The sequence below is a fragment of the Tenrec ecaudatus genome, chromosome 17 (genome assembly GCF_050624435.1).
Source record: "Tenrec ecaudatus isolate mTenEca1 chromosome 17, mTenEca1.hap1, whole genome shotgun sequence".
NCBI lineage: Eukaryota > Metazoa > Chordata > Mammalia > Afrosoricida > Tenrecidae > Tenrec > Tenrec ecaudatus.
The window spans coordinates 26,007,130-26,015,338 of NC_134546.1; positions in this window are offsets into that span (position 1 = coordinate 26,007,130).

Genomic DNA, 8,209 nt, shown 5'->3' on the forward strand with positions numbered 1-8,209 from the left:
TTAAAAAACCAAGTAAACAAACAAAAAATCCTCCTATATCCTCTTTTGACAGGGTTAAACACTGACACTCTAAACAGTCCTGCACATATGCATCATGGAGACTGCAAAACATTGCAAAAACCTAAAATATTGTACTTTCAAAGATGGATGCTTCTAAAGCTTCAGATTAACGTAACACATGATTTGGCATTCCAACAGCATAAAATTATTGATATTCAGAGTAAACTAAGAGTGGAACTACTTATTGAGAGAAAGCCAATTCAAATGCAAGTAAATAAGATAAAGGGAAAAGGGAAGGAGTGGAAAAGAGATTTAGGATGAAGGGAGCCTGAAAATGAAATCCAAGATTACAATCTATATTGAAGTAGGAAAGATTACATTTGGCATTACAGAAAGTCATTGATAGGGAAGACAAAATTTTCCCTGAGAATGAAGAGAAAAAGGACCAAAAAAAAGAAATTTCAATGGAACAGCTAAGAAGTTTGGAGGTCAAGGAACATATTTAGATAACTTTTGTCAACATTAAGAAATTGCAATACAAAGAAAATAGTTGGCATTTTATGAATTCATTTAGAAAGCACGATGCTGAATTCTGAAGTTAGATAGGTTACGGATATGGAAAGCTTTGGCTTTCATGATAAGCAAGGCAGAAAATAAATAGATAAGTAAATATCAATAGTAAGTGTCTGAATATACCACAATATGAGGGGGTGTCTAAAAGCCATTTAAGGCCGGGGGGTTAGCAAAGCTGCTCTGAGGAACTGACTTTTAAACTGAGGCAAGAAAATATGTAGAGAGGTCTGCCACGGGAACATTCAAGAACATTCTAAGGAAAATAACAATTGTTATAAAGGACCTAAGATCGGAACGAACTTATGTGTTCCTGGAATTGAAAGAGCACAAGTGTGTTTTGAGTACACTGAGCAAGTCAAGGAGGATGTGCTGCCATCCGTTCACTTAGAAAAAGAGATGTTGGTCCAGAGGTCGTTGTAGACCAAGGCAAAGGCTTTGGATTATACTTTCATTGCAACTTAAAATCCTTGGAGAATCTGAAGTTGGAGTTTGCCAACATCACATTTACTTAGTTTCTGATGCGAATGGAACCTAAGGGAACATCCTGAAAAAAATGATTACAGTAGTATTAAAAAGAAAACAACACAATATTCAAATGAACTGCCATCACTATGATGCCGATGCATAGTTATTCTATAGGACAGAAGACAACATCCCCCATGGGTTTCTGAGACCGTGAGTCTTTATGGGAGTAACGAAGAGACTCCTCTTTCTCCCACCGAGTACACCCTTGTGGTTCGCAGCCCAGTGCATCGTCCACTGGGCCACCACAGCCCAGGGTGTACTTTGAAGGTACCTTTTATACACTTCCTGAGATACTGGATGGGGACTGAAGAAAGATAAAAACCCAAAGATTATATTCCTATCTTAAATTACTAGATCCATACTCAGGTGGTCTGTGTATGTGTGTGTGTGCAATAACTTTTGTATACATGTTTGTCTTTCTGTGTATTTGTGTTCTGTGCTATTGGGAAGAAAATTGAGACTTCTGAAATAAAACTGGTTAAGGATGAGATGCTTGTAAAATGCAAAAAAAGTAGATATGTATTAGTTTTCCTACATATGTCTTTAGTGTTCAAAAGTTCATTCAAGGCTAGCGATGCTTATGCGTGTTATTGTTATTGTTAGGTACCATCAAGTCCATTCAAATGCATGGTGGCATTGTGCAACACAGAATAGAACACTGCCTGGTCTTGTACCATCCTTATAATAATTATTCTATTTCAGTCCTTTGTTGCAACCACCATGTCATTCCATCTCATTAAGAGTCTTTCTTGTTTTAATGGCCCTTCTAATTTACCAAGCATGATGTTCTTTTCCAGGGACACATTTTTTGATAACATGTCTAAAGTACGTAAGACAACATCTTGTTATATTCCCTTCTAAGGAGCATTCTGGTTGTCCTTCTAAGACAGATATATTTATTCTTTTGGCAGTCGATGGTACTTTCAATATTATTTGAAAACACCATGATTCAGATGTACCTAATCTTATTTGATTTCCCTTATTTATTGTCCAAGTTTCACATATATAAGAGATGAGTTTAAAAAGCCAAAAACATTGCCTCAGCCAGGTACATCTTCCTCCTTTAGCAGCCCCTTTTCTCAGCAGCATTTTAAGGAGGTCACGTGCTCCAGATTTACCCGATGCAACATGAGATTTGATTTCTGTACTGCATCTTCCTTGAATACTAATTGCAGACCCAGGCCAGGTCAAGTCCTTGGCAGCATCAATTTTTACTGTTTATCATATGTTATCTATTGGTCCATGTAGGAAGCATTTTGTTTCCTGTACATTGAGTTGTCATCCACATTGAAGGACACAGTTTTTGATCTTCATCAGCAAGCACTTCAAGTCTTCCTCACTTTCAGCAAGTCCGGTTTCCTCATCTGCATATTTCAGGTTCTTAATATATCGTTTTCCAATTTTAATGCCACCTTTTCTTCACCTTAATCCAGCTGTTCAAATTATTTTCTCGGCATACAGATTGAAGAAGTAGGTGAAGGCATACAACCTAATCCCTGACACACACTTTTCTGATTTAAAGTATTTCATAGTCCAAGTTCTGTTAGAATAAATGCCTTCTAGTCCATGTACTGGTTAGTCATGAACACACTGAAGTGTTCTGGAATTCATATAGTTTTCTCCATGTTTTCCATAGTTTGTTATGATCCACAGTGTTAAATCCCTCTTTCCAGTATCTTTTGATTAGAATTAGTATCTCATCACATGCTCTTCTGAATCCTACTTAAATTTCTGACAGATCCCTGTCAATGTGCTGCTACAATTATTTTGAATTATCTTCAACAAAACTTTAACTTCGGGTAGTATTGATATTACTTGATAAATTCCACATTCATTTGGATCAGTTTTCTTGGGAAGGGGTCCAAATATGAATTTCTCCAAGTCAGTTGGACAGGTTTCCGTGTGCCAAATTTCTTGGTATACATCAGTGAGTGTTTCCAGTGCTTCATCAGCATTTTGAAGCATTACAATTGGTATTCTGCTGGTTCCTGGGGACTTTATTTCTTTTTAAGGCTTTCAGTGTACCTTGTCCTTCTTCCTTCAGTACCAACAGTTCTTGACCATATGTTATCTCAAGAAATGGTTGATTGTGGATCAGTTATTTTTGGTACAATGACTCTGTATCTTCTTTATATCATCTTTTGATGCTTCCTGCAGTGTTCAATATTTTGCCTGTAGAATCCTTCAGTACTTCAATTTGAAACTTGAATTTTCTTTTGAGTTCTTTCAACTAAAGGTATGCTGAGCATGTAATTGCTTTTTGACTTCTTAACAAGGCTTTCAAATCCTATTAAAATGAATTCTTAACATATAAATCCATATGTAAAAATATATCATATACAAGGCAATAAAATAAGTTGTGCTAAGAGTCTATGCATTAAGTAACAAAACCAAATGGAACTTTTGAAATAAAACAAATAGTATGTTACATTATGTAACAGATCAAGGCAAGAATAAGCAGGTCCAGGAATGTGACTATTCTAAAAATATATTGTTAGGCTGAGTTCTTTAGAGAAACAAAAGTTGTGATATATATTTGTGTCTCTTTAGAGAAAAAAATTATAAAGAAAGTGGCTCACACAGTTTTAGAAGTGAGTAAGTCCCATTAGGTACAAATCTGTCATTCAGCTGTTAAGCTGGAGGTTTTGTGAGTCTTCTTGCTGCCAGAGTATATAATTGAGGAAGCAGTGAGATGAACCTGGAAACAGGAAGGCCACTGATTGGTGAATTCAAAAGCAAGTGAACCCAAGAACACCAGTCAGATTCACAGCTGAGGAATTGAATTAATCTACAGTCAGAAAGCAATGTGTCAGGCTACTTAGACATCCCAGAGTTGGTAGGTGTTTTTGTCCGGATGGATTGGAAAAACAAATTCATAGAAACTCATATGTGTATAAGAAAGAGATTTATATAAAGGAGCAATTGCGGGAGAAAATATTCCTGTCCAGTCCAGATCAAGTTCAATATTAGCCCATTATTCTGATACCAGTTGATAAATTCCTCTTTCACACACTAAATGCAATGACACTGAATGCAGGAAGATTACAGGCTGGTGGGTAGAAAGTCTTGTAGATCCAGTGATGGTGGAAGCATCTCAGTGCTGGTTTGGGTCTCCACTTGGCTCTTCCAGCTCCAGAGTTCTGAATCTCTCAGCATGGCTCCATGTGGCTTGCCAAGAGGGATGTCTGGCAGGGAGATGGAGCAGAGTGTGTGTCTCACCTCCAGGGAGGAAGACAGGAGTTCCCAGAATCCTAAAGAGAAGGCCATGCCCATACAGAGGCCTCATTGTCTATGAACTGATTGACAGGCTAATTCCACCCCTTCACAAGTTGGCAGGCAATATGTACCTGCCACAGCAGGCAACATGGCCTCACCTCTGAAGAAATTTCTTCCAATTGAATCAGGGCTACAACTGGGTGGCTATGAGTTGGAATTGACTTGATGACAAGTGATTGATTCAGCTTCAAATTCCCCATAACTACATGGCTGCTCAGAATAGCACCATTATGGCTTTGATGATATTATATTAGTTCACATTCTGGAAGAGGCCTCAACTGCCTGTCTAGCTCGGCCAAGTTAATATAAAGCCTAACTCTCATATATCTACCTTTACTTGGCATTGAAAGAAAATACTTAGAATCATGCTTTTAAGTTGAGATTCAATCAAAATAAAGTGTTCAGTTTTTATGATGATATTGTAGGTTTATTCTCCTCTTCTAAAATTTCTTAAGAATATAATCTGTAATATAGATGCAAATTCATGCACAGAGAAGTAGAATTTTGTTAATAATGAATATTGATATCAACATTAGGTGAATGTCCATATGGTGGAATATAAGAAAGTCATTGAAAACAGTGCTTAGGAACATTTTAAATTACATAGAAAAATGATTATGAAGTACCATTAAGTTAAAAGAACAGGATACTAAATAACAGGTGCAGTACTATCTTTGTGAAAAAATGTAGAAAATATTTTGGAAGAGAAAATTGTGAATGTTATGAATGCTTGCTTCTGAGAGATAAAATTACATTTTCAAGACTCATTGTTATTTTTGGGGTTTGTAAGATTCCAAATCTGTATTAATTCTCTCTATAAAATGATACTAAAATTTTACTCTTGTAATGCTATGTAAAATGTATAAAGACATGAGATAACTGATATACTTAAAGACAAGTGAGAAAGCAAATTAAAATTAAATATGTATGACAGTTTTAAATTGAAAAACTATATGTAAATGGAAAAGCTTAAAGAAACATACCAAACATGCCTTAATTCTTACTTGCTGTCAGAAAAAGTAGGGAACTTCATTTGTAAGTATGAATATGAACAAAGGGTTTCTTGTTACTTTTGGAACCCGGTGAGCACTGAAAGCTTATCAAAGAAAAATAAGTGGGTGGAAAGGGTCTACAACGGCTAAAAACATAAAGTGCTTTTGTAGACAATTTCTAGTGAACTGGCTCCACTGAAGTGGCAACCACAAATATAAGATAAAGAAATGCTGCCTAGTCCTGCCCCATCATAGTGATCCATTGTTAATTCCAATGCATGAGTGCGGCTACTGTGTATGCATTGGCTTTAAAGTGTTTATGGATATGAACTGAAAAGATAATGGAAAATTTCCATGAACATTTAGAAATGCCACTCATAGTCTGAGTGCCTTCCAAACTAGAGACTCTTCCTACAGTGTGTATTGGACAATGTTGTATTGTGATCTTTAGGGTGTTCATTGGAAGTGGATTGAAAGATTGACAGTCATTTCTTCCAGAAAATGGATTGGAGGAGAAAAGTGAGAGAAGAGGATAAACAATCAACAGAAAACAATATCAATTCTGAGAAGAGAAAAGTCAAAAAATAACTGTCAAGATACTGAACATGAGCCAAAGCTTTGTGGTTCATGATATCAGGGAAAACAAAGGGCTTAACCAAGGTGACCTTGGAGGTAGACACTACAGAACTCTTACTACTGAAAGAGGAGAGAGACTCCTTGCAGAAATAATCTCTAAAGAAAAGATTATCCAGATAGCGTATGAAATGACATTACAAGCCCAATTGTCCCAACCCCGGAGCACCCATGGTACCTATTAAGGCCACTGCAAAGCCATTCTACTAGTAGAAGATGAAATCTGTCCCCACATGCACGCTGTTCTTGGCCGTTGTCCAGTCTGTTCTGACTCATACCAAACAGATGTACAACAGAAGGAAATACTGCTTTCCCGGGCTGTCCTCACAATTGTTCTCAGGTTCCAGCCCATTGTTGTAGCCAGTGTGTCGATCCATCTTGGTGAAGGTATTCCTATTTTTTTTGGGGGGGGGAGGGGTGCATCTTTACTTACCAAGGATTCCTGGTGGTGTAGTGGTTGAGCATTGGATGTGACCCACGTGGTCAGCAGTTCTAACCTACTTTAAAGAAAGTTTGGGCTTTCTACTCCTTAATACAGCTACAGTCTTGGAAACCACAGGGGTCACAATGAGTCAGCATTGTATCAAGGCCAGTGACTTGGTGTTTTGTTTTTGCTTTGTCAATCACAATGTCCTTCTCCAGGGGCTGGTCTCTCCTTTCATGTCCAAAGGACTAAAAAGCAGTCTCGTCATTTACATCGCTAAAGATCGTTCTGTTGACATTTCATCCTAGACAGAGTTCTTTGTCTTCTGGCAGGCCAGTGGACTTTCACTACCCTTCACTAGCACCATATTCCAAAAGCATTGATTCCTCTGGATCCTTCCTTATTCAGTGTTCCATTTTAACATGCATGTAGGTTGATTAACATAAATAAGGTTTGGGTCCTCAAAGTAATCTTGCTTTTGAAAATTTTAAAGAATCATCATACAGCAGATTTACCTACTGCAATATAATATTTGATTGCTTGATTGATGTGTCGTCAACAAATGCTTTAAGTCCTCCTCATGTTCAGCTAGCATGGTTGTGTCGTCTGCATATCTCAGGTTTTAATCAGCATTCCTCAAACTATGATGCCACATCCTTCATCATATACTCCAGCTTCTCTGATTATTTTCTCAAATGAAATAAATATGTTGAGAGGATACAACCCGATGCATCCCTTATTCTGTTCGCAAATTTCCCTCTTGATCATGTACAGGTTCTTCCTGAGCACAAAGAAGTGTTCTGGAATTCCCATTCTTCTCAAGGCTTTCTATAGTTTATTATGATCTATGCAGTCAAATTCATAGAAATAGATAAACCTAGAACAATTACTATCGTGTATATATTAATAGTATTTATCCTACAAAAATGGAATTTTTAGGTGTGCTCCCGATGGTTCTTGGCAGGTGCTATGGATTCAGTCCATACACACCATGTCCCTGTGCTTCACAGAGGAAAACATGCCCTCTGCCAACTTCCCAATGATTCATATGTTTGAGCCACTGGTGAAGTTACTTTGTCGATCCATCTTATAGAGCGTGTACCTTTTTCTGTTGCCCCCTTTGCTTCTAAAGGCAACCTAGATGTACTTCCTCTAAGACAGATGTCTTCTTTCAATATTCTTTGCCAACACACTATTTCACATGTATCAATTATTCTCTTGTCTTCCTTATTCTAAACCGAAGTGTTACATGCACATGAGACCATGGAAAATACCATGGTTTAGTCAGGTGAACCTTAGTTCTTAAAGTAAACCCCGTTCATTTCAACACTTTAAAGAGGTGTCAGAAAGGGACTTACCCAGTGAAATGCTTAATTGTCAAGATGTAGCTTAGGAACAAGAACCATGGTTCTGAAGGAAGTAGTTCAAACTGCACTGAAGGCAATAGCCAAAGCTTCCGAACTTTGATAATGCCAATTGACTTATTTCAACATGCTGATGAAGCACTGGAAGCACCCACTCATCTAAGCCAGAAAATTTAGGCAACAGCTATTTGATCAAGTGTGTTAGGCAAGGTTCTCTAGAGGAAAAGCAAAAAGGGGACACTGTGATATATAATGAGGATAGGTTTGTACAGCAAGAAGGAATATAATGGCTAGATAGTCCAAACAGAAGTACAGAGGGCTCAGTTCAATGCGCTTTCATGGCAGTTCAGATAATATACTGAAAATATTCAAATTCCAAGGGCTGCTGGTCCAAGGTCAAGGGCACATACAGTGGAATCTGC